Raw genomic sequence first — 22,018 nt, 5'->3', positions numbered from 1 at the left:
CCTAAGGGAGTAGTCAAGCCAGGCATTTTTGTTTCTCTGGACCCTAGTTTGCCTTATTATAAAGATGAGAATGTGAACTTTTAAGATTTCTCTAACTGGCGGGGAGAATGAGTGTGGTTGAGGTCAGAGTTGTCAGAACTCCCTAGATGTGTCATGGCAGCTCTGCTGAGAACAGAACTCTGGTCCTCTGCAGGAGCCGTATGTGCTTTTATCCACAGAGCCATCGCTCCATTATGTAGCCCAAGCTGTCCAGAAACTCACTGTATAGACTAGGTTGGCTCACAAAAACCACAACTTTATTAGTTGTTCTCAAAAACCGGGGCCAGCCAAAATTACTGGAGAAGTCTTTTTTAAAAACATGTTGTTGGGGGTTGAGGATTTAGCTCAGTGGTAGAGCGCTTGCCTAGCAAGCACAAGGCCCTGGGTTCGGTCCTCAGCTCCGGACAAAAAACAAAAAAAACAAAAACAAAAAAAAAAAAAAAAAAACATGTTGTTGGGCATAGTGGCGCACACCTCTAATCCCAGTGCCCAGGGAGCAGAGGCAGGTGGGTCTCTGTGAGTCTGAGGCCACCCTGGTCTACAAAGTGAGTCCAAAACAGCCGGGGTTCTGTTACACAGAAGAAAGAAAGGGGAAAGAAAAAAAGGTCATTGTCCTACCTTAACTCTACTTAATTCACCTACTGTCATAAGCTTCATATACAAATACCTAAATATACAAAAGATATAAGGTCTAGAAATGTTATTCACAGGATCTTACTACCAGTAGGCAAAGTATTTACATAAAGAGGTGGCCCACAAAAAACATAGAGTCTCTCTTCCGTGCTGCTTCTAGGACTGTCCTCTTGCTCATTCGGAGTGGTTGGTTGATTTGTTTTGAGACAGAGTCTCACTGTATGGCTCTGGGTAACGTGGAACTCTATGTAAATTAGGCTGGCGTTAAACTCAACAGAGATCAGCTGCCTCTGCTTCCCAACTGTTGAAATTGAATGTGTGTCCACCATACCCAGTCCGTATATACCCCTGGTCCTTCTTAAGTACCCAGGACTTCCCAGGACTCCCACTGCTAGCTGAATTCGGCTGAGAGGCTGCCAGGGCAGGAGGAAAACATGAACAAAGCCTACTTGACCAGGCTGAGAATCCGGCATTTCTAGAAACTATGCTCTTCCTGGCAAACTCCAGGCTCTCTCCCTAAAACCTCGGGCCTTTGGTAGTGTGTCTCTGGACCGATGGCTGATTTTGTTACCCAATCCTCGTCTTACTCTGCCTGCTTGAACTAACTGAATTTCTGCCCTGCCCTAACCTTATCTTTGAAGACAGGATGCCCAGTGGCCAGAAGTTCCTCTTCAGGTAGCTAACTAACCGGTCAGGTTAAAGTCCTATGATCGCGTGCTAAGTGACACTTCTCAGCACTGTGACAGGTGACCGGGAAGAACCATAAACAGAACAAAAATAGGGGCATCCAAATTCCCGGAAAATTTCTATTCATTCCCAGAAAAGATAGGGACTCTTTCTGTCCTTCATTTGCCTATCCCTCCCTTGTTTCTTTCACAGATGGCTAGACCTTCCTGACGCCATTAGAGAAGTTACTTTGCAGTTATCTTTCATTTCTATTCTTGGCCAAGAATAAAAATCCCCACTGCTCAGTGAGCATTCCATTTTATTGTGGACTCCATAACTCCAAGAGGGAAAGGAAACCAGATATTAGTAACGGTTTGGTTAATCTGCCCACATCTGTACAGGTGGTAATTGAGTCTCCTCAGTTGAATGCTGCTGGGCCCCGTCTGACACAGACACTGAAAAGATTGCACTTTCCCTCCAAAGAAGAACTCATCCTAATTGTATTCACATGGTTAATATATTTCGATTCAATTTTTAAATCTCTTCTTCGGCGGTTTGGGAAGGTTGTTCTGGGCTTTCTTGATTCTCTATTCCAGGTAGCAGGGCGAGTAGAGTAGGACCTAACGAAAATTGGTGTTTCTTCTTTTCTGTGACCAAAATGACTTGTCATCTGGTCCTTCTCACACAACCCTGTCGTCTTCTTTGTGCCCGCCCATCTGACAGAAGGTGAGCCCATTCGCCGATTGGTTTGACCAATAAATGTATATATATGGACGGGCTATCATCTTAGATACTGGAGTTATAAATATTGATTAAGATCAGCCTCTGAGCTCATGGAGTTCACAGACAGAGAAGTAAACAGGCAGGTGGTGTGGCAATTGAAGTAATTGCCATATGAAGCTAGGTGTGGTGTCAGAAACCTGTAGTCCCAGATGTTCAGGCAACTCATGTGGGAGGCTGCCTTGAACCTACAAAGTCAAGACCAGTACAGTCAACACAGCCTCAAGAAAAAAGAAACGGGGGCTGGGGATTTAGCTCAGTGGTAGAGCGCTTACCTAGGAAGCGCAAGGCCCTGGGTTCGGTCCCCAGCTCCGAAAAAAAAAAAAAAAAAGAAAGAAAAAAGAAACGATAATAATAATTGAGGTGAAGGTATGTCAAATGTGACATAATAGACATCAGAGTGGTTCATTGCACATGTCACAGTAGGAGGGGGTGGGGCTAAATCTAGAAGAATAAGTCAGCAATGGAGTCAACTGTGTACAAAACAAGTGACACGCTGAATCAGAGAAAAACCGGGGCACTGGGCACTGGGAGGAAGAGGCTGATTGTGCGAGCTAGAGAGTCGATATTAAGAAAGTGGAAAAGGACTAAGAGGAGTTAGGTCAGGAAGGATCTTGAAGGGTCTAGGAAGGAAATTAGGCTTGGCCCAGTAGATGCCGATTGTCTTCTGTTCTTAACGTCTCTGCTTGGTTCTTCTCTCTCGGTCCTGACTTCACCGAGCACATCTAACCAGCTTTCAGAATCTTCGCCGCTGTTATACTCCCGTTTAATCGGAAGATCTGGAGAAGAAATACTAGAAGTGCAACAAAGTCAGCTGAAGTGTGAGAGTAGGTTGATAAGGTTGTTGAGGTTGGTTGGTTGTTTTTGAGGCAGTGCCTCATTATGTAGCCCAAGCTGTCCAGAAACTCGCTGTATAGACTAGGTTGGCTCACAAAGACACACTTCCCAGTGCTGGGATTGAAGGCCTGTACCATCAGGATGAAGTTTTGGTTTTTTTTGTTTGTTTTTTTTTTGTTTTTTTTAAGAGAGGTGAATGCGTGACATTCAGCTGGAATGCACTCGATACCAATCCAGAGCTCAGGCCAGAAATAAAGACCAAGGTCCGGACTTTCCAGTCACAGTCGATTCTTTCTTGGGCTTCTGACTAAGATGAAGCCCGTCGGTAATAGCAATACTGACAGCTGTATAGATGTGACTTTACCAGTGGAGGGTCTTGACAGAGCAGAAAAGAAGGACTGACTGAGCCAACCTCTGAGGGACAATGACACTAAGGGAATGGCAGACAAAGGGAAACATTGACAGAGACAACCACAGGTAAAGACACTGAAGATGTGGCTGGTAAGCTCAGACACAAGTGCACTCACAGGGGAAAAGACAGGCACAGATAAACGATATGTACCCCAGAGATAACATGGGGTTTGTGATTTGGCTACCTCCTTCCAGAACAGGCGACGAAGGGTGGGTGTACTCCTTTGTGATGCGGCAGAAGCTTAGAAGATGGTGAGAATTTTGACGAGATAGCATGTGGAATTAAAAATGGGTCTCATAAAGATGTTCTGGGCTCTATGATTAGACTCTGATCTTGGGGCTGGGCATATCCTGGTTTAAGTTCAGGCTCCTCATGTTCTGTGTGCCCTTGGCAAATTGTTTAGCCTCTATAAGTTTCTTTTTCTAGATAATCCCAACCTGGCAGGGGTGACTTGACAGCAAGCTTGTCATACGTGTACCACATCTAGCGGTCAGAGGTCCTGGCTCTCTTTGGTTTATTGGCAAGGACGTCATTTGGGCTTAAGGTCCATGTGGACTTTCATAACTAAAAATCTCTCAACCCAAGGGTCTCCTGGGAATCTTCAGTAGCAGGGATGCCCCAGGAACGATTTTTCAGCGGGGTTAGATGACAGCAAGCACCTAAACTTCCAGTATTCTAGGTTCTCTGAAATCTGGGGTTTTTTTTTAAACATTTATTTGTGTGTGTGTGTGTGTGTGTGTGTGTGTGTGTGTGTGTGTGTGTGTGTGTGTGTCTACATGTATACCATAACACACATGAAGAGGTTAGAGAACAAATTCAAGAAGTCAGCTCTTTCCTCTCTTCCTCTCTGCTGCCATCATGTGAGTCCCGGGCACTGCACTCAGGCCAGGCTTGGCAGCAATCGACTCTACCCCCTGAGCCATCTCAGCAGCACCCTTCACCCCCTCACTGTCCTGCCCCGTCCCGTGTTGCTGTCTTTCCAGGCCCACCAATATCACACACCCCATTGGATCCTAGAGCGTCTGGGGCTCACCGTGGGGTTGTTTCTTCCTCTGGGATGGGAAACTAGGAGGATGAAGAGCCTCAGGAGCTGAAGAAGGAAACAGCCTTGGGGGGGAAACACCATGAGACTCCAGTCATTGAGCCCTGGGGCTCTGAATGAGTAAGGGAAGAACAGATACTCTTCTGTACAAACCACTTCTCTAGCTGTCCCCATTCCGATGTAACTGCTCCTTCTTCAGTTGGCTACCTAAATGGCACTCGCTGGCCACGTACACCAGGCCAGGCTGCATCTTGAGATACAGATACCAAATCAACAGAGCTCCCATGAAGCCCCCAGTCCATCCGGGACAGAAAGTGGACGGGAACAGAGAAGGTTGGCCTGTGCCTTTAAGGAGATTGCTCTCAGACCAGAAATGAAGCCAGTGACAGCAAGGCTGGAGGGTGGGAGAGAAGGGAGGAGGACATTGTCCAAAGGTCAGGAAAGTTATTTATATTACCCCAGCCCTCTCCAAACCCTTTCCTATTCCAGCCCAACTTCCTGTCTCCCGTCCGGAGGACCACAGGCTTTGAAAGTATGTCAGGCTCCTGTGTTACAATGGGGTTCAAACTCCAAAGGAGGAAGAGCTGGAATTCTGACAAAAATCCCTGGAAGTAGAGGGCTGCAGTCAATTAAGGAAGGGCTTCAGCCCTGCTTCCTCCAATCTCTATCCTACACAACTGAAAATTCAATCTTTTTTTTTTTTAAGCTTTACAATGAAGCTTATTTTGAAAGACTGTGTTGAATCCTCCCTCCTCCTCTCCTCCATCTTTTTCTTTTGAATTTTCAGGACTTTTAATACGGTCCAAATAAAGAGGACTGCTTCATATCTGCCCATTCCCTGCCAAAGAGACTGCTACAGAGTCTTTACCTTCTCCTTGTCTGTGGAGACCAGAACACGAAGGTGTCAGGTGCACAGAACTTTGAAATTCACACTACCCTTGCTCTTGGTGGTGTCAACTGATTCAGCATCCTTTTGCCTGGCCATCAGCAGAGAATGCTTGATGCTCTCAATTTCCTGAGGCAAGGCAATGAGGAGAGTAGCATTTATCATGTCTTTTACGATTTTTCCTAGGACCGTCAAAAACCCACCAAGACCAGCATCCGTATGCCAGGCACTGAGGATAGTGGGAAACTGGACACACATTGGGTATGGCAGGTGCGGGGAGGCAGCTCAGTGTCAGAGGGACAGTATCAGAGGCCAGAAGTTCCTGGTTCCAGCACCAGCAATTCCTCCTGGACAAGCAACTATCTCTGGCCTCAGGGTCTCTTGAAAAAGGGAGACAAATGGTTTCCTTGCACAGTTCTTATAGGAATTTAATAAGAGCCATACCTAAGGCTTTGAAATAAGAGAATCCTGGGACATAGTGTGTTATAATTCATGGTTTCCTTCTTTTAAGGGAGCTGAAATTCAGGGTGAGATTCTGTCTGCCTGGAATGCTGCAAGGATGAGCTTCTGAAGAATGGGCAGAACTTCTCAACAGTGACAACGTGGGGCACATCAGAAGCAGTAGGAAGCTCATAAAACACATGGGTGCCCACACTTTACCCACAAGCCTCTGATTCAAGAGCTTCAGGGTGGATCTGTGACATCTGCCTTGTAACAAGTTCCCTCGAGTTACTCACATGCATGTGCAGCTTGAGGTACTTTGGACTAAATAACTCATTGAGTCATTCAGCTAGCAAGCCCGAACCAGCAGCTGGACAAAGGGCATGAGCTTTGAAGGAAACTCTTGCCTCATACAGAGCCTGATACACAGTGAGCACTGATTAAATGGTTGCCCCCCCACACACACACACAAAAAGTAGCCTTCAAGAAGATGTATCATGGACAGACCCATGGCTCCAACAGCATATGTAGCAGAGGATGGCCTTGTTGGGCACCAATAGGAGGAGAAGCCCTTGGTCCTGCCAAAGCTGGACCCTCCCACCCAGTGTAGGGGAACATTGGGTGGGGCAGGAAGGTGGGGATGGTTGGGGAGGGGAAACACCCTTATAGAAGAAGGGGAGAGGGATGGGATAGGGGACTTATGGCTGGGAAACTGGGGAAAGGGAATAACATTTGAAATGTAAATAAAAATATATCATTTAAGGACAGCAGACATAAATCTATAGTTTTATATAGTTGCAAGCAAAAGAAAAGGTGGTCTCAAAAAGCTCGAATTACCCAAGATGCAATCCACAGACCACAGGAAGCTCAAGAAGACGGATGACCAAAATGCAGATGTTCCCACTCCTTCTTAAAAAAGGGAAAAAAAATCCATAGGAGGGGATATGGAAGCAAAGTTTAGAGCAGTGACTGAAGGAATGGCCTTTCAGAGCCTACACCACATGTGGCCCATATATATATACAGCCACCAAAACTAGATAAGATTGATGAAGCTAAAAAAATGCATGCTGAAAGGGACCGGATATAGATCTCTCCTGAGAGACACATCCAGAGCATGTCCAATACAGAGGTCAATGCTAGCAGCCAACCACAGAACTGAGAACAGGACCCCCTTGGGGGGAATTAGAGGAAGGATTGAAAGAGTTGAAGGAGCTTGCAACCCTATAAAAACAACAATGCCAACCAACCAGAGCTTCCAGGGACTAAACCACTACCGAAAGACTATACATGAACTGACCCAGGGCTCCAACTGCATATGTAGCAGAGAATAGCCTTGTTGGGACACCAGAGGAAGGGGAAGCCCTTGGTCCTGCCAAGGTTGGACCCCCAGTGCAGGGAAATATGGGGGGGCAGTAAAGGGGATGTATGGGGAGAATACCTGTATGGGGGAGTGGGAGGGGAGGGGATGGGGGCTTATGGACAGGAAACCAGGAAGGGGAATAACATTTGAAATGTAAGTAAAGAAATATATCTAATAAAAAAATTTAAAGTAAAACAGAGAGAGACAGAGAGAGAGAGAGAGAGAGAGAGAGAGAGAGAGAAAGAAAGAAAGAAAGAAAGAAAGAAAGAAAGAAAGAAAGAAAGAAAGAAAGGAAAAGGTAAGGTGGGCTCCCAGGGGCTTCGATTGCCTGGGCAAGACCCACATAAGAACAAGCCAATCAATACTCTAGCATGGATAAGGAAGGGGTTCGTGAGCCTCTACCCCTGACTGGGGAACTATGGTCAATCAATGGCTTGGAGTGGGAATGAGTCAGTCTTTTAGCATGTGGCTCCAGTGGATGGCCCCACACTCAGGGGGCACAAATTGGAGTCAGTGGGTTATTTAAAGGTGGGGGGCGGGAATGAAGTTGAGGATGTAGGGGTGGATCTGGGAGGAGTTAGAAAAAGAAGTGGCAGTGACCATGATCACAATACATTACATGAAATTTTCAAATCATTAACAAAAATGCTTAGGGGGAAAAGACGCTTGCAGAGGTTAGAGATGAGGAAAAGTTTCCTCGGGTAAAGAATGTCTGACTTTAAAGCATGAGGCTTACCAGGCTCCGCTGTAGACGTGTGCTGAGTTACCGGTGTGAGGGGCAGAGTGGCGAGCTACGTCTGCATCCCGGGTACCAGGGGAACTGGTGGGGACTGAAACAGGATCAGGTCTGTGGGTTTGAGGATTGGATTGCAACAGATCTACTCCAACACAGAGCTTCAACCTGGAGTGAAGTCCGCGGGATGGTACAGGACACAAGGCAGGCAAAGAACAACTAAGAAGCCGTTACTGGAGAAGATCCATCTGGAGGAACGTCAGTAGGTTGGTAAGGGATCAACTCCAGAGGGTTTCCTTCCCCTGAGGGAGCCGCGATTCTTATTGCTGTAATGAAACACTGTGACCAAAAGTTGTTTGGAGAGGAAAGGGTTTGTTCAGTTTATACCCCCACATCACTAAGAAAGTCGGGACAGGAACCCAAACAGGGCAGGAACCTGGAGGCAGGAGCTGACGCAGAGGCCATGGAGGGGCGCTGCGTACTGGCTTGCTCCTCGTCGCTTGCTCAGCCTGCTTTCTTACAGAATTCAGTCTAGGCATGGCACCACCCACAACGGGCTGGACTCTCCCCCATCGACACTAATTAAGAAAATGCCCTACAGCCAGGTCTTATGGAGGCTTTTTCCCGATTTAGATTCCCTCCTTTCAGATGACTCTAGCTTGCATCAAGTTGATGTAAAACTAGCCAGGACATGGAGATAAAGATGTGGCATCTCCAAAAGTGCCAAAAGGGCATCTTGACTGTTTCCAGCTGAAACCAATTAGAAACTACAGATGCAGGGCCGTTTGCCTGTCTTTCCCTACATGGGGCAAGCCATAAAGACTCTTTTGAGAGGAAAGTCCCTATCATTCCAAGATGGAGAATGCCTTTGGTCATCAGAGACCAGCAACTGGGGCCTCAGTGAGACTGAATAAGCAAATTGCTTTGAAATTACTCATATTTTCCCACCAGCTTTAACACCCTCTTATCCCTTACTTACTGGAAATTCCCACGGAATCTACTGCTCAAGCTAAATATCTGCGTGTCCTGTCATTACTTCACAAATTTATAACTTTTTGTTTTCAATGTTTAAGGTCCCTTGGTCCTCAGGCTTCACTATGGTGAAGATCTCCAAATTAATTGTAAAATTAATTTTTTTTTGGGTTCTTTTTTTCGGAGCTGGGGACCGAACCCAGGGCCTTGCGCTTCCTAGGCAAGCGCTCTGCCACTGAGCCAAATCCCCAACCCCGTAAAATTAATTTTTAAAAAACTTTTTCCCCCTCTCTGGGCTTCTTGGCTCATACCTTTAATCCCTGCACTCAAAGGTAAAGGAGACAGATCACTGTGAGTTTGAGACCAAGCTGGTCTACATCGAGAGTTCCAGGCCAGGCACAACTACAATAGTAAGACCCTGTCTGTTTTGTTTTGTCTTGGTTTGGTTTTTGTTTTTTGAGACAGAATTTCTCTGTGTAGCTTTGGCTGTCCTGGAACTTGTTTCATACATTAAGCTGGCCTTGCCAAACCCCGTCTTTAGGAAAAATAAAATAAAAGTTTGCTGGAGACATTAGTGCTTCAAGCACTTGCTGCTCTTCCAGAGGACCCGAGGTCAGTTCCTAGCCAGGTGGCTCACAACCTCCTCTAACTCTAAGCCCTCTCTGGCCTTTAGCCCTCTGCATCTCTCTCTGTGTCTGTGTCTGTGTCTGTGTCTGTGTCTGTGTCTGTGTCTGCGTCTGCGTCTGTGTCTGTGTCTCTTATCTCTTACACACACACACACACACACACACACTAAGCTGAAGCACTAATGTAAATTAAAAAGCACTTTGCTGCATCTACCTTGGGGATGAAGACCATTCTGAGCAATCAGACTGTTGGCTCTCCAGAAAAATGTCAGCACCACTCTGAAAGGACCCCCATTATTATAAAGGGGCTCAGAGGAGCCTTCATCCCATGGATGGAAAGCTGAGTCTCCCTGAGGGGGAAAGAGGAACATGGATCCAAGTTGACATAGGATGGAAAAACAGAAAGGAACTGGCTGCTGTGTGTGTGTGTGTGTGTGTGTGTGTGTGTGTGTGTGTGTGTGTGTGAGAGAGAGAGAGAGAGAGAGAGAGAGAGAGAGAGAGAGAGAGCGCTATCTGTGCTCAAGTACAGGGCATGATCAGGGGTGCAAGGTGAGCTCCACATATGCTCCCAGTCCCATCAACGTTGTCAGTTATTCAGAAAGATGGGTCTCTGAATTGAAATCCGAAATTTGGGGGGTGAAAAATACATCCATGGGATTCAGATGAAGACAAGTGTTTCTTGTTCTATCTCTCACAAAAGATTTAATCCTTAAAAATTGATACTTAACTTGTTTTGAATTCAAAGGCTTTGATCCAACAAGCCACAATGGTTAAAACAAGGACATTGGAACATTTTGGCATCCCTGTGTCTGAAAAAGGAACCATGTAGCAGGCTAGTGAATGAGATCCAAGTTAGCCATCTCTAGAAACAAGACCCTGGCTTATATGAACAACTAGGGATGTGTTCTAGGATGATGAAAGACCTCTATTGATTGGTGAGACTTCTCTTACTAACCAGCTCTGAATCCAAGGAAAGACGGCTCATATCTGTACACTTGAAGTAGAGGCAGGAGGATCATGGGCTCAAAGTCACCATCATTTCTCCCCCGCCTCTCTGTCTCTCTGTCTCTCTGTCTCTCTGTCTCTGTGTGTGTGTGTGTGTGTGTTGTGTGTATTGTGTGTGTGTGTGTGTGTGTGTGTCTGATTTTTTTGAGACAAGGTCTCTTTGTGTAGCCCTGGTTGTCCTGGAACTAGCTCTGTAGACCAGGCTGCCCTCGAACTCACAGATATCTGCCTGCCTCTTCTTCTCAAGTGCTGGGATGCACCACTACCACTTAGCAAGACCTTACCTCAAAAAAAAAAAAACCTGAAATCGTCAGGTGTGGTGGTGCCAGGTCAGCCAGGGGTTCATAGTGAGATCCTGTCTTGGTCAGGGAGGGGGGAGTCCAGCATTCAGGAGGCAAAGGCAAAAGGATTTCTGTGAATTCTAGGCCAGCCTGGTCTACATAGTGAACTCTAGGCCAACTAGGGCTACAGAGTGAGACCCTGTCTCAAAAAGTAAACAAGTAAAATAAAATCAGTTCTTGTATTCACTGAGGGTCAAACTGTCTTCTTTTTTTAAATATTATTTATTTAACATATATGAGTACACTGTAGCTGTCTTCAGATACACCAGAAGAGGGCATCAGATCCCATGACAGATGGCTGTGAGCCACCATGTGGTTGCTGGGAATTGAACTCAGGACCTCTGTAAGAGCAGTCAGTGCCCTTAACCACTGAGCCATCTCTCCAGCCCCCAAACTGTCTTCTAAATATGTGTTCTTATTCCCATGGTTTGCGCCGCTGCTGGCTTTAGTGCAGCCTCCTTTCCAGCCAGCAGGGTTACTGCAGAGAGTAACAGGTCAATGAGCTAAGTAACACTGGATGTTCAGCCTTACATGGGACGTTTATTTCACCCCCTCCACGGCATTTTAAATATCGAGGAAAGGGGAGTGGAGAGACAGATGTAAGGGGCAGAATATTACAGAATATTGTCTCCCTCCCTCTTTCAGGGATGGTGTGGCCTTTGTGCTCTTGGACTCTAAGCAACTGTGACAACCCGTGTAAGACTGGGATCACCAACTTTTCATCACTGAGCAGTGAGGGTCTCACAAGGCTTCACCCCTTCCTGTGGATCTATGGTAGTTAAGGAAGGAAACCATGCTGTGTTCAGGAACTGGTGAACTGCCTATGATCCCATGAGATACACTAATCAAACACATTGGTTCTCCAAACAAGAATAAAAGACATAAAAATAGAAGGATGAGCTGGAGACGGGAAGGGAGTTAGTGGGAGTGAGAAGGAGACTAGAAAGGGTGATATGGGGAAAATATGTTTAAAATGTACTGTATCAGACAGATGCAGACACCCACAACCAAACAGTGGGTGGAGCATGGGGACTCTCGGGGAAGAGTTGGGGTAAGGTTGAGACCCTGAAGGGGATAGGAACTCCACAGGAAGACCTACAGAGTCAACTAACCTGGACCCTTGGGGCTCTCAGAATCTAAACCACCAACCAAAGAGCAAACACAGGCTGGGCCTAGGCCTCCCAGCTTAAATGTAACAGATGTGCAGCTTAGCCTTCACGTGAATCCCAAACAGCTGAAATGGTGCTATCCCAAAAGCTGTTGCCTGTACGTGGGATGTGTGCTTCTAGCTGGACTGCCTTGTCTGGCCTCAGTGGGAGAGACTTGAAGTACCAACACGGGAGAATACAGAGGGTGGGGGGGGGGATACCTGCTCAAAGGAGAAGGGGAGAAGGGACAGAGGAAGGACTGTGGGAGTGGCCAGGAGGAGGGTAGTAAGCAGAATGTAAAGTGAATAAGTAAAAAAATAAAATAAAATAAAATAAAAAATGTACTAAAGTCATGTATGAAAATGTCATAATAAAATCCATTGTCAGGTATAATTAGAATATGTTAATAAAATTTTAAAGGACTAAGAAGATTAGAAGGGATATCATTCCACTACACTAGTGTTATCTCTGTGAGATCCTCTTTAACAGCTTACTGGAAACAGTTTTCTCTCTGGTGTTAGTAATTCAGATTGTGAATGTAACATATTTATCATGAAAACTTTGGAAAATAGAGAAAAGCATAAATACTATAATAGGAACTTCCTATAATCCCACAGTCCAGTGAAAACCACAGCTGGGGTGATTTACATATTTCTTCCAACGGTTTTATACGAGTATCAGGCTTTAAAATGTAAATTTATGATAGCTTATTTAATCTACCCATATTTGGGAATATGCAAATTGCTTTTCTTTTCTTTTCTTTTTTTTTTTTTTTTTTTTTTTGGTTCTTTTTTTTCGGAGCTGGGGACCGAACCCAGGGCCTTGTGCTTCCTAGGTAAGCGCTCTACCACTGAGCTAAATCCCTAGCCCCTCAAATTGCTTTTCTATTCTAAAAAGGCACCAATAAAGACCACATACACCAGACCTTGTCTTTAGTGTTCTTTCTCTCTCCCGCTTCCTCTCTCTCTCTCTCTCTCTCTCTCTCTCTCTCTCTCTCTCTCTACCTCTCTCTCTCTCTCTGTCTCTCTTCCCAGGCTGACCTCACAAATTTGCCATCCACCTGCCTCATTCTTCTTAGCACTGGAATCACAACATGTGCCACTATGCATGGTTTTATTTGTTTGTTTTGGTTTCTTTTTATTTTCTTAGGATAAATCTTTGGAAGTAAGATGACTAGGGAATCATATTTGCAAGCTATAAATTATCATTCAGATAAACTGCCAAATCGCTCTGCAAAAAATAGTTTATGCTTTTGAAGAAACTAATCCATCTGACTAATGGCTGTCTGAAAGCTGAAGCATAATTTTAAAATATTCTTAAATTTATATGTGTGTATGTATGAGTACCCACGTTCATACACCTGCCCTTAGAGGCCAGAGGAGGGCATCAGATCCCCTGGTGCTAGAAGTAGCAACTGGAAGTTATGAGTCACCAGTTTAAGTTCTGGAAACCAGAACTTAGGCCCCCTGTTAAAGCAGTGCATGCTCTGAACAGCTGAGCACTCTCACAAGCCCCATTAAGCATTTAAAATCACAATCTGGTACTGGAGGGATGGCTCAATGGTTAAGGGCACCAGCTACTCTTCCAGAGGATCTGGGTTCAAGTCCCAGCACTCATGTGGCAGTTCACAACTGTCTGTAACTCCAGTTCCCTCACACTGATATGCATGCAGGCAAAACAGCGATGCTCGTATGATAAAGATAAATGAATCATTTTTTTTAAGTTTCAAAAGGTAAAAATTACATTCTCCTTTCAATTAATTTTCTGCAAGCTTTACTTCCTGAAGCAAATAGTTCATGGTGTTTGTTACACGTCGGCCAGCTTACATTTTCCCTTGAGTCTTCCCAATATTTTTATGACACGGGGACTAGTACTACTTCACTTCACAGATGGAGAACTACAGTCTTACAGAAGCCAGCTAGAAGACTTACCCTCAGTCGCAAATGAGGAAACAGAGTCAGAATGCCAAACAATTCTTTAATCGGCCCTTTGCAGAAACTGTATCTGTCCCTAGAGGTCACAAGCCTTGGTTCCTCGTTTAATAAGGATCTGTAAAACAGAAAACAACAAAGTCCCAGTGCATCCTGAACAAATAAGTAAAAGAATTAAGAATATGTATAGGTTAGTTCCTACCAAGCTAGTTTAGGTTGAGACTGGAGAGATGACTCAATAGTTAAAAGCACACACTGCCCTCTGAGGGGACCCAAGGTCATTCCCAGCACCCATGTTGGGCTGCTCTCATTACCTGTAACTTCTATTCCAAGGAATGAGACACCTTTTTGGGCCTCTGCAAGTACTACGCTTACATGCACATACCCAAAAGCACTCACATGTATGCACGTGCACACGTGCATACACATACACACACACACACACACACACACACACACGCATACACACACACACACTCACACACACACATTATAGATAGATAGATAGATAGATAGATAGATAGATAGATAGAATCTTAAAATCTTTTAAGTCAACAGGATAGTGGTTCACGCCTTTAGTCCCAGCAGTCAAGAAGCAGAGTCAGGCAGATTTCTTTGACTTTGAGGTCAGTCAGGTCTACAGAGCAGGACAGCCAGGGCCACACAGAGAAACCCTGTCTTGAAAAAGTAATGTCTATGTTTACTCTATAAGCTGTCATGTTAGTTTCTGTTATGGATTGAATATTTATGTCTCCTCAAAATTCTTATGTGGAGTCTCTAACACGCCCCCCCCCACACACACCTCCAATTGGGATAGTATTTGGAGATAAGGCCTTTGGAAGATAATATGGTTCAAATCCAGTCATGATGGTCATTGGATCCCCAGGATGAGCTCAGCACCTTAGAAGAAAAGATTAGAGTTTCTCCTCTCCGCTGTGAGAGAATACAAGGCCAGGGCAGAGGCCCTCCCCAGAACCTACCATGACAGCTGGGCTTACATCTCCAAAACAGTTCTAAGGTCATCGAATGTTGACTGTCTTGGGATCATGATTTTCCTGTGTAGTACTGGGGTCATCCAGGGACCTGCAAGTTCCATCCGAGTTCAGCCACACTCGACTACGGTTCCAGTCCTTATCTACATTTGCTTTGAGACAGGATCTCCCCAAGTTGCCTTGAACTCCCTACGATGACCCAAGCAGGCCTCAAACCTGGGGTTCTACTGCCTCAGCCTCTTGTGTAGCTCTGCTCAAGAGTTCATAAGTATTCTATAAGAAATTACTCCCACTGGGGTGTTCGGGCCTGAGGGTTGATTGGTAAAGCAAGCACTTGCTGGGTAAGCAGGAGGAGCCACGTGCCATCTCGGAACCCATGTAAAATGCCAGGCATTCTGGCTTAGAATAACAAACTCAGGGGTTGGGGATTTAGCTCAGTGGTAGAGCACTTGCCTAGCAAGCGCAAGGCCCTGGGTTCGGTCCCCAGCTCCGAAAAATAGAAAAGAAAAAAAACAAAACAAAACAAAAAAATAAACTCAGCACTGGGCAGGCAGAGACAGTGCATCCCTGGGGCTCACTGACCAACCATCCTGCCCTAACCATTGAGCTCCAGGGCTCACTTTCTCAAAAAGCCTAGGAAGATAACTCGGCAGTTAAGAGCACTTGCTGCTCTTGTAGAAGACCATGGTTTGGCTCCCAGCACTCACAATTGGCCATAACTCCTGTTTTAAGGTATCCAAAACCATCTTCTAGGCTTCACTAGCAACAGGCACACACACACACACACACACACACACACACACACAGTTCATATGCACACACTACTCATGGAAAACACTTATCCATATATACAAAAATATACAAATACTTTAAAGAAAGAAAGGACGGACAGCTCCTGAGGCATGACACCCAGGCTGACTTCCGCTTCCACATGCACATACATGTACATACACATGAACATGCAAGGGGTGGGGGAAGCCAGTGTCTCCCAAGATTAATTAATTTTAAAAGTAATAAAATGTTTCTGTTTGTTTGGCATAGGGATGTAGCTGGATTGGTGGGGCACGTCCTTCGCATACGTAAATAAAGCCCTGTGTTTGATCTCGAGCACCACATAACTCTGGCTCTGTGGCACACATCTGTAATCCAGCACTGGGGGTCTGGAAGCAGAAGAATCAAGAAGTCCAGGGTCACTCTCAGCTACACATTGAGTTTGCACGGATCTGGTGGGAAAATGTTTGTTACAGAAAGCTGAGCTGTTTGCTGAGGGTCACAAACTATGTCTATCAGCAAAGGTTTATGGTAACTAACTCTGACTTCCTTAAGTTGCCTTACAAGTGATTTCACTTGTTCAGGACAGCACCATGGCAGCTGCCTTCACTCCTCTGATATCTCGTGCTATTTATGTCATCTTGTCCTTTTGGGGGGTGTTACCTCCAGCGGTAATGCTGGGCTAAATTAATTATATCATTTTATTGTCTGCTTTCTATGGGCTCCAAAATAGTTGAGAAGAGCAGATGGTGGCCCGTGCCTATAATTGCGGCCTTTGAAGGTTGAAACAGGAGGAAAGGTCAGGTTCAAGGTCAGCCTGGGCTGCGCAGAAAGACCAGCTGCCACGATTGGAGGCAGGTGGTAGGAAGCCGAGCATAGTGGCACACACCCGTTAATCCCAGCACTCAGGATGCAGAGGCAGGTGGATCTCTGAGAGTTTGAGACCACCCTGGTTTACAGAGCAAGTGCTAGAACAGCCATTGATATACAGAGAAACCCTGTCTGGAAAACAAAAAACAAAAATGAAACAAAAAAACAGCAAGCCAGGCACAGGCCTTTAATCCCAAACTCAGGAGGCAGAAGCAGGGGATCTCTTTGGGTTCAAGACCAGCCTGGTCTACATAGTGAGCTCCAAGACAGACAACTAGAGCTACATAGGGAGACCCTGTGTCAGAGGAAGAAAAAGGATTGGGGATTTCGGGGGGTGTAGGGGGCACCTGTGCATCACATTTAACATAGAGCCTGGTGCCCAGTACTATTCCTAAATGGCATTGTTTCATTATGTTAGTGCTTTGGTTTGGTTTTCCAGAATAACCTCCATACCCAAAAGCTCTCAGATATAAGGAACTTTGTCTTACTCAGCACAGAATCCCCATACCCTGAGCCAGGTATGATGCACACACCTATAATCCCAGCACTGCTGAGGCTAATGCTGAAAGATCAGCCATGTCAAGTCCAGGCTGACCTTACACTGTGAGATTCCATCTCAAGACTCACTCCAAGGGGAGGTAATCCCAATGCCTAGAAAGTTCTCGGTAATGTTTTGACACACACATGATTGAATTAATTAAAATAAAAAGCTGAAGTACTGAGAGGCAAAGTTATGAGACCAAGGTCGTTCAGCAAATGATTGGAAGAGTCAAGGTTTGCTGTCAGATCTAGAAGGTTCTAAGAACCCAGATGTTCTCCCGGCTGCCTCCCAGACCTGCATGGGTGATGAGTACAGCTGGGAAGAGTCTGCATTCCATCCGACCCTCTGACTCAGTGGTTCTCAGCCTGAGGCTGTGACCCTTTAATACCATGGTGGTGATCCCCAGCCATAAAATTATTCTCATTGCTATTTCATAACTGCAACTTTGCTATGGTCATGAGCCATAATGAATCTGTGGAATCCAAGGATCTTAGGAGATCACTGCAAAAGCGCTGATCGACTTGCAGGTCTAACTCTGGTCTAACTGCCTTTCTCTCTTTCCCAGAAATTAGTCCGTGTCCCCTATAGCTGACCCGCCCTTGCTTTAAAAGTGAGAGCACTCAGATGCAGGGCAGGGGTAACTACAACCACCTGCTCCCCCATAACTACAAGATAAGTTTGCAGTCCTGGTCACGTAGGCTAAGCCAGACTCAATCACATGTCTTTCTGCATTCCCACCACTCTCTGCAAAGGCATGAGCACCCCCCTTTACAGGGACTTTTCTGCAAACTCTCATCTTCAGGAACCCCAGCGTGCTGAATGTGGCAGCTGTCTCTCCTAATGAAAGATTCTCTCCCTTTAAAGACCTACCATGCTTCCTCTGATAGGAGACATGGTCCCTCCTAGTGTTTTCTCACCTCCAGACCCAACCATGCCCCCCCCCCACACACACACACACACCATGTCTGGAAGATCTTTCTTATGATAAAGCTCCTTCCCGAGGGGTAATTGATCCCTGATTTCTTCTCCACAAACCTGCAGCCCTTTGCTCTAACAGTAGGGCGTACTTAATCAGTTCCGTGAACACAAGCTTCTGCCTCTCGCCCACAGTTCGTTGTTCTTCGGGTCACCACTGCTGTATCAGGTAGCTTCTGGGCTAGCAACCAGCTCCACCTCACGCCAACATGGCAACCGTGCATGAGCTCTCAAAAAGTTCAGAAAGCCAAAAGCTGCAGCAATGGCCCCGGCCCCAAAAGAACTCCAGGGGCTCAAAAGCAAGTCTAGAGACCCGGAAGCCAAGAAATACAGAGGACCAGGAATTCAGAGGCCCAGAGGATCCCCCAGAGGCCTGAACAAGGATGCTGGTTCAGCAAGTTAAAAAACCAGTGTGGGAGCATCCAAGGCCCTTAAACTCAGACAACCTTTCTTCTTCCTCCTTTCTCGTTTGTGCTGGAGGCATGATTTTATCACCACAAACTAGTAAACAACACGTTTTAAAAAATAAAATAAAATAAAATAAAAAGAGATCGCTGCAGTGCCAACTGTCGGCGAGGCTGCCTGGGCCTAATTATGGCTAAATTTTAAATGTCATTTCTGACAGGAAGCTTCCAAAATTTAAGTGGAAAATGCTGTGGCAAATGGTCAAGGAGTTCAATAACTCAGTACATTTGAATTTTTTAAAAAAAGGCATAAAGTGGTCCTTTCAGCCGAGTGGAGTGGTACACGCCTATAATCCCAGCACTCGGGGAATAAATGAAGGCAGAACATCAACAGCTACGTAACAAATCAGAGACCAGTCTGGGTCACATTAAAAAATAAAACTGGAGGGGTTGGGGATTTAGCTCAGTGGTAGAGCGCTTGCCTAGGAAGCGCAAGGCCCTGGGTTCGGTCCCCAGCTCCGAAAAAAAGAACCAAAAAATAAATAAATAAATAAAAAATAAAAATAAAACTGGTTTATAATATGCTCATCTACACTTTGGGTACATTCTTCTACACTTTGTATGTGGAATGGCATGATTTCACATCTTTCTACAGAAAATAATAATAACAATAATTGTTTTCTTTCACGTAAGAATATATTGTGAAACTTGCACGAGATAATGCGTATTGAACATCTGGGAGAGTGTGATTATTTAGGAAGCTTTCGACGCATGGTGCTTCATTCGTTATTTCCGTGTTTATCATCTATTACTCTTGAATTTAGCAACTCAAAGATAGGCATTTACTATCTTGTTTCTGAGGACCAAAACCAGAAGTGGCTTGGCCGAGGTGGTGCTGGCCTAGGGTCAGGTGAGGTTGTTGTAGGCGGTCAGTCAGTCGGCTGGGGATCCGAAGCCATGCCAGGGCCAAGCTGGGGTAGAGACCTGGTTTCCAAGCTCGCTCACATGATGGATGGCAAGCTTCCGTTACTAAGTGGGCAGAAGCATCTATTCTTCCAGGAGCTTCTCCACAGTCCCCACACAGCACAGTGGAGTAAAGTTCCCCAGAACAAAGGACAAAAGACCAAAGCCACAGTCACTTATCACCTTGTCCCAGAAGTGACAGTCCCCTGTGCTTCTGGCCGCACATTCCAAACAATGTGGTGCACACGCGCTTCTGCTCCGGAAGCAGGAACCATTTTGAAGGCCATCTTGGAGGCGACTTACTGCACGGCTTCTCGTTGATCTTGATTGAATCCCACTGTCTGCCCCCAGTCCAAGGGCTTCTCCTTTAGAAGTGCTGCATTAGCTACGGAAAACAGGCAGGTGAAATATCCTGCAGCTGATTAAAGCCTGAGTTCAGTGGGTCAGCCCATCGAGGAAACAAAAAGACGTAGGGAAATGTTTTAGATTTGATGTTCTTTTTTAAAATACTAAAATCGTTACCCTGGAAAGTTCAGAGTTTTTCAGACTTATGCATGGTTGCTGTTTGAGGGTTGTTTGTTTGTTTTCAAGATAGTGTTTCACTATGTGTTCCTGGCAATCTGGCCTGGAACCCACAGAGATCCACTAGCCTCCGGTTCCTGATTGTTGGCATTAGAGATGTGCTCTACCCCTTAGTCTTGTTTTTGCTGACTGACTGGTTGCTGGTTGGCTAGTTACATGCGTGCGTGCGTGCGTGCATGCGTGCGTGCTTGGCTGGCTTGCTGGCTGGCTGGCTGGCTGGCTGGTTGGCTGGTTGATTGGTTGTTTTGTTTTGTTTTGTTTTTTCCACGTGGAAGAGGTTTATTGAGGATGACGGAGACAAGAATAGGGAAGAGAGAGAGAAGAGAGAAAAAAGGAGAATGGTTGTTTTTTGAGACAGGGTTTCACTAAGTATCTTTGGCTGGCCTGGAACTCACTATGTAAACCAGGTTGGCCTCAAACTCAAAGACCTACTGCTTCTGCCAGCTTCCTGAGTGCTGGGGTTAAAAGCATGCACCACCATGGCCAGATGGTCGTAGTAGTTTTAAAATAGTCTCTGTTTGGGTTGGAAAGATGGCTCAGCCATTAGGAGCAATTGCCCCCCTCGCAGAGACTTTTGATACCAGCACCTACGTGGTGGCTCACAACTGTCTACGTCTGTAGTTCCCTGGATCCGACGCCCTCTTCTGGTGTGCAGACATACACACAAACAACACCCATATGTACAAACAAATAAATCCTTTTAATTTTATTTGGTTGGTTGGTTGGTTTTGGTTTTTTCAAGACAGGGTTTCTCTGTGTAGCCCTGGCTTGAGTGATGGGATTAAAGGCATGTTCTTCTGCCACCCAGCATAAATCTTTGATTTGTTTGTTTGTATTTCTTTTTGTGGTGGGGCATTGCTTGTTTTAGTGGTTTTGAGATGGGGTCTCATGAATTTTAGGTTAGCTGCAAATTCGCACTGAGGATGACCTTGAATTCCCAAGTGCTGAGATGATGGTGTGCCCTGCCACTAGACTTTACTTTTCAGAACACTTTTAGGTATGCAACCAAATGGAGTAAAAGCGTCCTTCGTTCTGAGTCTTTATTTCTGCTATCTCTACAGAAGGAAGTGCTTCTGGTTTTCTTGGTTAGGGCCTTGACTGGGAATCCACATTTTGGAAACTGCTGTTCTCACACCAAATTCTAAAAGCATCTTTCTGTTCCCCAGTTTTGGCACCTGCCCCATGTCCAGTTCCTCCTTTCTTTTCTCACTGATGCTAATCTTCAGCAACCCCCACCTATAAAAGAGTGTCTGTGGAGGATGGCCCCTTGCATGGGACCTGGGTTCTGTTCCCTGCACCTACAAAGTATCTTACTCCAGTTGCAGGGACTCCAGTGTCCTCATCTGGCCTCCAAAGACATCAGGCACACACAGAGTAACTTACTTTTATATGTGTGCAGGCAAAGCACTCACACACGTAAAATAAAAACAAATCTTTTTAAATTAATACATAAAACCTCCCTCCACAGGTAAACAATATCTTAAATACCCATTGGGAAATGATTCTCTCTCTCCCTCCCTCCCTCCCTCTCTCTGTCTCTCTCTCTCTGTCTCTGTCTGTCTGTCTGTCTTTCTCTCTCTCTCTCTCTCTCTCTCTCTCTCACACACACACACACAACTAAGTATCGTAGTCTTCATTTTGCACCTTGTTTTTTTTAATTTATCATAATTATTTTATTTTACTTACTCACTTTACATCCCATTCACTGCCCCTCTCCTGGTTACCCCCTCCCACAATCCTTCCCCCCATCCTCCCTCAGCTTCTTCTCTGAGGGGGGTTATCCCCCGACCCTGACACATCAAATCACTGTGAGGCTAGGTGTATCCTCTCCCACTGAGACCAGACAAGGCAGCCCAGCTAAAAGGACACATCCCACATACAGGCGGCAGCTTTGGGGACAGCCCCCGTTCCAGTTGTTTGGGACCCACATGGAGATCAAGCTGCACATCTGCTACGTATGCAAGGAGAGCCCCTTGCTTTTTGAACTACCAAAATACCTTAGAATTCTTCCCTCATTACCATAAAGATCTGCTGACTGAGACTAAAACTAACATAGCCAAAACCCAAG

The 22,018-nt window shown here is 45.6% G+C and overlaps 1 long non-coding RNA gene across 1 annotated transcript in view; it reads right to left on the bottom strand.

Moving 5' to 3' along the window:
• Window positions 1–7,832: 7,832 nt before the first annotated feature.
• The window catches only part of LOC134483110 (uncharacterized), a 34,821-nt gene continuing 20,635 nt past the window's right edge, over window positions 7,833–22,018 (bottom strand). The window contains exons 2-3 of the long non-coding RNA XR_015651516.1: window positions 13,853–13,970; window positions 7,833–8,168 (exon numbers count right to left, since the gene is read on the bottom strand). This is a non-coding gene — a long non-coding RNA (uncharacterized LOC134483110). The remainder of the gene's footprint in view (window positions 8,169–13,852; window positions 13,971–22,018) is intronic.

This window comes from Rattus norvegicus, chromosome 1, assembly GCF_021556685.1.
Source record: "Rattus norvegicus strain SHRSP/BbbUtx chromosome 1, alternate assembly SHRSP_T2T, whole genome shotgun sequence".
Taxonomy (NCBI): domain Eukaryota; kingdom Metazoa; phylum Chordata; class Mammalia; order Rodentia; family Muridae; genus Rattus; species Rattus norvegicus.
Note: the sequence above shows the minus strand (reverse complement) of the source record. Positions and strands in the feature narration are given on the sequence as shown.